The sequence below is a fragment of the Puma concolor genome, chromosome D1 (assembly GCF_028749965.1).
Source record: "Puma concolor isolate L17-30 chromosome D1, mPumCon1.1.hap2, whole genome shotgun sequence".
In the NCBI taxonomy this organism is placed as follows: domain Eukaryota; kingdom Metazoa; phylum Chordata; class Mammalia; order Carnivora; family Felidae; genus Puma; species Puma concolor.
The window spans coordinates 116,754,364-116,762,049 of record NC_141676.1 but is presented as its reverse complement, the minus strand read 5'-3'; the positions used below and the strand labels follow the sequence as shown (position 1 = coordinate 116,762,049).

At 43.9% G+C, this 7,686-nt stretch overlaps 1 long non-coding RNA gene across 2 annotated transcripts; it reads right to left on the bottom strand.

Moving 5' to 3' along the window:
- Positions 1–893: 893 nt before the first annotated feature.
- On the bottom strand, positions 894–7,122 carry LOC147577017 (uncharacterized). Of its 2 annotated transcripts, none has more exons than XR_015240608.1 (3): positions 6,973–7,122; positions 2,445–2,552; positions 894–1,039 (listed from the first exon to the last, which is right to left on the bottom strand). It is a non-coding gene; the product is annotated as an uncharacterized LOC147577017 (long non-coding RNA). The 2 variants fall into 2 exon arrangements; XR_015240609.1 differs by lacking the exon at positions 6,973–7,122 and adding an exon at positions 6,751–6,963.
- Between the last annotated feature and the right edge of the window lie 564 nt (positions 7,123–7,686).

Sequence of the window (7,686 nt, the reverse complement as noted above, 5' to 3'; positions counted from 1 at the left end):
GACGGGATGAAAATAGAGAACCCGTAGACACTTGGGTTAAGGTTGTACATTTTGAAAATAAGAAAACAAGCAGACATATTATACACACAAAAAACAGACACAATGCCAGGAGAGAGTGCTGAACAGAAAAATAAGGGTTTCCACAAAGAGTTACAACTGAAAATGTCCACAGCACTTACCTTGTCCTTCTTGGTCCTTTTGGTAGAGTCAGTTTTGTTGTCAATCACGGGAGCAAAATCTGGATCTGCAAAAGACCCGAGAAGGGATGGAGGTTTATTTTGATTGGAGTAGATTGTGCAGAGACAAAAAAAAAAAACAACAAAAAACAAAAAACTAAAAACAAAAACCATCACCTCATTCCTCAAACAACTTAAACTCTTTGGCCCAGTCACATCCCAAATCACATGCAGAGGGGGGTATCCCACATGCTTCAGGTGATCCCAAGGTGAAGGGGAGAACCATCTGTTAAACTTTGAATGAAGACCTGTTATAGCCCTGGTTCAGGTGCTTTCATGACTCATCAAACAACTGTGGATGAGTGAGGGCTCAACTCGATAGATACACGTTAGGCTGAGCCTCATGCCTCCCACTGTCCAGCACATGGACTGTGTACAGCACACATCTGCTGAAGCGCCATGCCTGCTTTTCTGTATATGGCCCCATTCCATCTCCACAAGAGACATATGTACCAACACAGAGTGGGAGAAATGACACAAAGATGATAGGGATCATGAGACACTTGAGGAATGTAGTAATTGCGGTAGACACATTTCTCTTGCATTATAATGCCCAGTGGTAACACCTCTGCACTTTGTCCAAGACTCAACAACAACAAAAATTAGATGAATGTGTTTTGCAAGTCAACACATACTGCTCAGATCATCTTACCAAGTGGTGTAGGTGGAGGGGTTTAGGGTGTTCCTCAGGGCCACCAAGGTTCAGGAGGTGGATGTGCCCAGGAGCCCATAGGGTGGCCTTTAGGGTAGGGTGTGCAGAATCTTCCAGTTAAGAGAGGAGACCCCCACGGATCCACACTGCCCTGCAGAACAGAAGTATCTGCTACATTCATATGCCAGACAAGAGAACCAATATCCAAAGGAGCTGAAACCCAGAGAAGTACGTGTCAGCACCTGCCACCTTGTCCGCCACTAGGATCCAAGAGAGTAGCATCACTACCTGAAAACTCTATCCTCCCACTGGGTACCACCTACAGCCTAGGCAAATAAATGCAGGAGGCTAAACTACTGTCACCACATGTCCCTGCCCATGTCTGAGAATGGAGAACAAAATGATCCCATCTTAGAGGATTAAAAGAAGTAAGTCCAAACAAATGAAGTAGCATATTCCAGACAGGCAGACATCTATGTCCAAGATTACTCTGCATCCCTCCACTACAGTGACTGTAGAAGCTGTTTTTGGCATCTTCAGAACACACACACACAAACACAATTCAGTGCAAATAAACAGCTCATTATCTGCACACACAAAAAATCACAGCTACTACTGGGGAAAAGTTCTGCCTGCCGGCCCCTCACTTTGCCCCCCTCTGCTTCCCTCTCTGAGAAAGGGGTCTTCCCCATCTCTCACTGTGCTGTCAAAGGTCTAAGAGGACACTGGGGAGTTGGGGGGTGCCTGGCATTTTGCAGGGCAACTGAGAAAGTGTTTGCTGTGACAAACATATTACTTGTCAATGTCTACTAAGCCCACATGTGTTTATCTGAATTCATAAGGAATTCTGATTTTGAGCACACTACAAGACACAGAGTAATACATCATATGGGAAATAAGAGGAAGGAATTCATGTAACAGAATTAATGCGAACGTGTTTTGATTTTGGTATCAATTCCCAGGGATGTGTCATGAGTGATGGTATCAGCTCTAATAACGGATTGGAGACACAACTGAAGGACTTTGTGTTCAGAATATTTTTTACCTAAGATACAGCTTGAAGGATTCCAAACAGCTCATTGACCAATGAAGATGTGAAGGTCGTGAGTTATGACAATGACTTTGTCATAAATTGTACAGAGCACACAATATCAAAATAGAGGGGCATCTTTTCGCATTTCCAATTAACACATAGCTTTAACACGTAATCGCATGACCAGAAAAAGGAAAATAACAACAACACTGATCCCCCAGAGAGGCGGTATGGTAGGAGTCAACAAGCCTAGAGACTTTAGTATGGAGTGCAGTATTATCTTCCTGGTGTTATTTCCAGAACATATGGGAAAAGCCATAGGGTCCTCAATCTCTGAGTTCCTTTGGCTACTAAACTTACCAGAAAAAGGTGACAGGCTGAAAAGAGAGAAGCCTGTAGACTCTTGGGTTAAGGCTGTGCATTTGGCAAATAGAAACAGGCAGACATATCACACAACACACAAAACAGGGGAAAGGCTGGAGAGCACGCTGTATCGCAAATGAGGGTGTCCCGACAGATGGACAGCTGAAAATGGCCCCAGCATTTACCTGGTCCTTCTTGGCATTTTTGGTAGAGTGCTTGTTGTTGTGACTCATGGGAGTGACACCAGCTTCTGGATCGGCTAAAGTCTCTAGAAGGGATGGAGGTGTATTCTCCTTTTAGTAGACTGTGCAGAATTGAAACAAACACCACATCTTGTGACATCTTAAACTCTTCCCCACACTCAGGACCATGAAGAGAGGCAGATAGTAACCCACAAGCCTCAGGTGACCCCGACGATAAGGGGGAGATCCATCCCCTCATCTTAATGAAGAAACCATAGGGCCCTGGTTCTTGTTCTTCATAATTAGTCAAATAACTTTCAACAGGTCAACTCAAATGGAAATCTGGAAATCATCACCAAAACAGCCATTTCTTAATATACATTAGGGGTAATAAATCACCATCTCATGATAGATAAGAATTAAAATGAGAGTGTCAACTGGTATAACATCAATAAATCCTCAACAGAAGAGCATGGGTGTGTTTCTTCTGGCTCCAGGAGAATTGTTCAATCTTTCAGCTTATCTATAAGCTTCCTTTCACATGTGAGCAGGTATTATATAACTATTTCTGAATAGAAATCTACTTAGACTAATATTACAGTCAAGAGAAGAGATCTGACCCTGACCCTTGAGAAAGATTCCACAGGGCCTTGGTTCAGGTGTTTTCATAACTGATCAAGCACCTGTGAATAGCTCAGGTCTCAACTAGCTAGAAATAAATTTAGGGGTGCGTGTCATCCCTCAGAGAGCCCAACACGTGGTCTCTGTAACAAGCTACATACTAAGGAGTGCTATGTCTTTCCACCTGTATAAGACCTGTTTCTTCTGTATAAGAGACACTTGCTGCCCAGCTGACCATTTGGAAATGACAGCCCATTTCATGCATGTCCTGAGAATGTTACAATGCCCTCAGTCAGGTTGACCTGAAAGCCCTGTGATGCCATCACTGCACTCCCCCCAAAGACTCAACAAGAAAAAAAGATGAAATGTGTTTTACAAGTCAACTTCTACTATTCAGATCATCTTACCAAATGCTGGAGGTGGAGGTGGAGGTGGAGGTGGAGGTGGAGGTGGAGGTGGAGGTGGAGGTGGAGGTGGAAATGGAGGTGGAGGTGGAAATGGAGGGTGAGGTCCCAGAGACCACCAGGGTGGAGAAGGTAAGGGTGGCCCCAAGCCCATGAATGGTGATGAAGGGCAGCCCATGGGATAGTGCCCCATGGAGGGCACTTCTGGGAAAGAAGGAAATGCTCTGGCAGCCATGTTGACCTGCAGGACAGATATTAAACTTTTGAGATGTGTTAGGGTAAAAGGTGAAAAATCCAACACCAACACTAACACTAACATAGCTGAACCACAATGAAGCAGGAACAGTGCCTGTCTCCTTCCCATCCACCTGGTTTCAACAGGGCAGCATCAGTGCCACAAAACTCCACCCCTCCCACTGGGTCCCACCTAGACCTTATAGGAGTTTGAGGAGCCAAGACAGAAATTTCTGGCAGCATGCATGGTACTGGCTGTGTCTGCAAATGGAGGAAGGAAGTGGCCGGTCCTAGAGGATCAGATAGATAATTCCAGACTACTAAAGAATGTCTGTTCCACACATCCAGGCATCTATTTCCAGGACTACTCTCCATCCAGCCCTTCACCACCTCAACAGCTCCATCTTGGAATATTAAGAGCAGAAATAAGGATGGGAAATTATGATTTCATAGCATTCATTTAAATCTTTAGTCCATGTGCTGTTAATTCTTATGAGTGGTTTAACCCCAGAGACTCATGAGAGAACCTTCTACAGACCTTTCATGCCCGAGCTCTGATTCTCAGAACTCTGTAAGGTAAGGATGGCCAGCCACACCCTGCTCTAAATGTAAGGAAACAGGCTCTAAGAGGAATGAAGGTAAAAGGCTTGCAAAAGGTGAAGCAGGAGTTGATACCAGCTCTGCCTGCAAGGTCCTGCTGGCAGCCTCGGTTACCTGGCTCCCTCTCTGGACCTGCTGTCCGAAGCCACAGAGATCTCTGGGGAGATGACATCCCTAAAGGGGAATTGGGAAAAGTGTTTTCTGCAGGAACAGTGCCACCTACAGGAGTTAGTTAGGAAAAGTTATAGACAATATGTGAATTCACAGGTAATGCTGAATTTTTACGTACACTGTGACACACAGACTAATTTTTTCCCGTGGGAAAATATTTTGGAATTTGAAATGACAGAATTAAAATGAATATGTTCTGATATCAAAATGGAAAAGACAGTTAAGGTATGAATAGAAGATGCCAGCTATAACAGCTACAGAGGCCATAAAAGAACCTGGTTACATGAACATGGCTTCAGCTCTTTTCCAGAAACTGGCACATCAGACCTGACTTTCACTCTCTGTTCCTTCAGTTCCAGTGTACATTTTCTACTGCAAATATGTCTTGCCTGAGAATTCATAATATTTTTACTAACTGAACAGCTGCAATGACTCTGCCAAAGCACATTTCCCAAAAGAGATGGGAAAACTGATGAATTATGAAATTTAGAAAAAAATAACCTTCAAATAAGAGCATTCAAAATTGCTAAGCACCTCTCAGAAAGTTGGGCTTTTCATGTTTTTCAGTTAGTGAGAATTACAATCGATGTTCTAAACAGGCTGGCGACTAACTCTGGATAGAAAAGGAGTAAAAGAACAACAACACTACTGTTTCAGTTTTCAGGAACATTCCCATGAAAGGAGGTCTGGAAGAAGTGAGCCAGGCCAGGAGACTAAGTGTGCAGTGAGATGTCATCCTCCTCATATTTCCACAAACACACAGTGACTTCCCTGTGGTCCTCAGCCTCTAAACACTTATGGCTTCTGGAGGCACCACCAAAGGTGGCAAACAAGCTAAGAACAGAGAGGCCCATAGGCTCTTGGCAAAGAGTTTTACTCTTTGTAAAGTAAATAACACCATAGATACATGTCAGAACACACAACCTTGAGACAAGACCAGGAGAGAGTGCTGTATAAAGAGACAAAAGATTCCAGAGAGAGACTTACAACTGAAAATTGTCACATCATTTCCTTTGACCTTCTCTGTGCCCATAGTAGGGACAGAATTCTTGTTCCTCACAGAAGCTGCACCAGGTTCTGCATTTGACAGAGGCCAAATAAGGGATGGAGGTTTATTCTGACTTGCATAGACTGGGTGGAAAAAAAAAAAAACCTCCGTGCCTTCCTCCACCATATTACACTGCTTGCTACAATCAGGTCCCTTACAAGAAACAGAGGGTTTTCCACATGGCACAGGTGACCGCTTGGGACTCAGGGGAGCCTTGAGGAAGGCACCAGAAGGCTTTCATTAGATATTTGGTAATCAACCACCTGTGGATATGTCAGGGCTCAATTCATTGGAAATCAACACTAAAAGGGTTTCCTAATACACATCATGGGAAAAGACAATTTATCACAGATTAAAAATGAAAATAAGAATGGCTTAGTTAGGATAATGTCGGTAAACATCAGCATGAAAGCACACTGTCCTTTTCTACAAGGCATGGGTGGGATTTTTGAAGTGGTTTACTGTACACATCATCTGCCTTATGTATCTGACAAGGGATTATGTGAGGATTCATGAACAGAAATTGCCTTGAAGAGACTAATGCTATAGTAATGAGGTAAGGAAAGGTTAATTCCATGTGTGGAATGACCTGCAAAGCTTTAGAGTTACGCTAATAAAATAATATGAGAGGAGTGAAATTTCACAAGGATTTACTTTACTAATGGAGTACTATAGTTCACAATACAAAAAAAAAACTTTCAAAGAATAAAGAGACCTCTAAACAGAGGAAAGAAATGTCTGCTTTCTTTATAGAAAGCATATTTTCTATGGAGCATTTATCCAAAAGCCAAATCAAGAAAGCTCATTGGGACATACAGCCTGCAATTCATGCTGTTGTTCACGTTATTCATGTGAAACAAAAGAAACAGCCTTCAACATTGTCTCAAGGTGAAAGGGGGGCTGACCCATGTCCATTCTAGCATCCACTCTCCAGTTAAGTGTAACTGGGAGGTTGCAGGGGGGCCCACAATCATTGGAGGGGCGTGAGCTAAACCACTCACAAGGGACAGACCCAAAGAGCCCTGCTGGCTGGGGGCATCTGAGGGAAACAGTGTACTGTCACCACTGTGAGACAACTTTGCCCTCTAGTAACCACCTGGGACTGTTTGCAGGAGACCAAACAATTACACCCACGGTAACAAGAAGCCGATTGTGCGGATGTTGCCACAGAAGTTAAACTACTGCATTTCACGATGTGCTCCATACCTCTCCATGGAGGGATCTCCCTGTCAGGTCCTCTTGCCATTGGTTTGTGCCTCCTGAATTCCTCTGGAAGCCTCTGTCTTTGGATGACTTCCAGTCTTGAAGATCGAGATGAATCAGTTTCACTAAGAGTTACCACACCCAGGCCTCCACTGGACACCGAACGGTTTAGCCTTTTTAAAAACCTCACAGCACCCTTAAAATAAATATGTCAAAATCCTGTACCTGCACTTCAAGTAGGCCACCTCCCTGCTCTGCTCTGCCACCGCCGTCTCCTGATCATGAGCCCTGAGGTGGGAGGGAGAAACACATCCACGTTCAGCTGTGGCAGGGTGTGCACAAGAGGAGGAGAGAAAAACATTCTTACCCAGTTGTCCTGAGCTGCCTTCTCACAAAGAGCAATCTGAAAGAGTCAGCACATCAATAAAAACCCATGTGGAGACATTCAGTGGCCCATTATGATCATCTGCATTAGGTGCTGAAGCACTCATGAACTACTGGGCAGAGTGCAGATACCTGGTGTCCGAAGGTGAGCTCTGACGGCTGCAGCTGTTCTTGTGTTTCTTCTACTCTTCTCCTGGGTGTGCAATGGCTTTCATCAGATGAAGCACCATGTTGAGGGTGATGTTAATTGGCCCAGGTTCCCAGTATAGTAACTGAACTCTTATACACACAACCCAATCATATAAGACACATTTCACATGAGGAGGAGAGTAGAAAGCTCAAAGCCATCGCTACATCATCTTGGATTTATTATTTGATGCCTGTGGGGCTCCACATTGACACGGTTTCCTTGACTGTGGTGACAGCTCCCTAATTCTGCAATGAGGATCTTGCATTGTAAAGTTCAAATCTTTTCTTTGTATCCTCATCATATTTCTCATGGTTACAACAAGTGGGTCTCTCAAACGGGATGGTCATACTTGTCAATGTGATTCA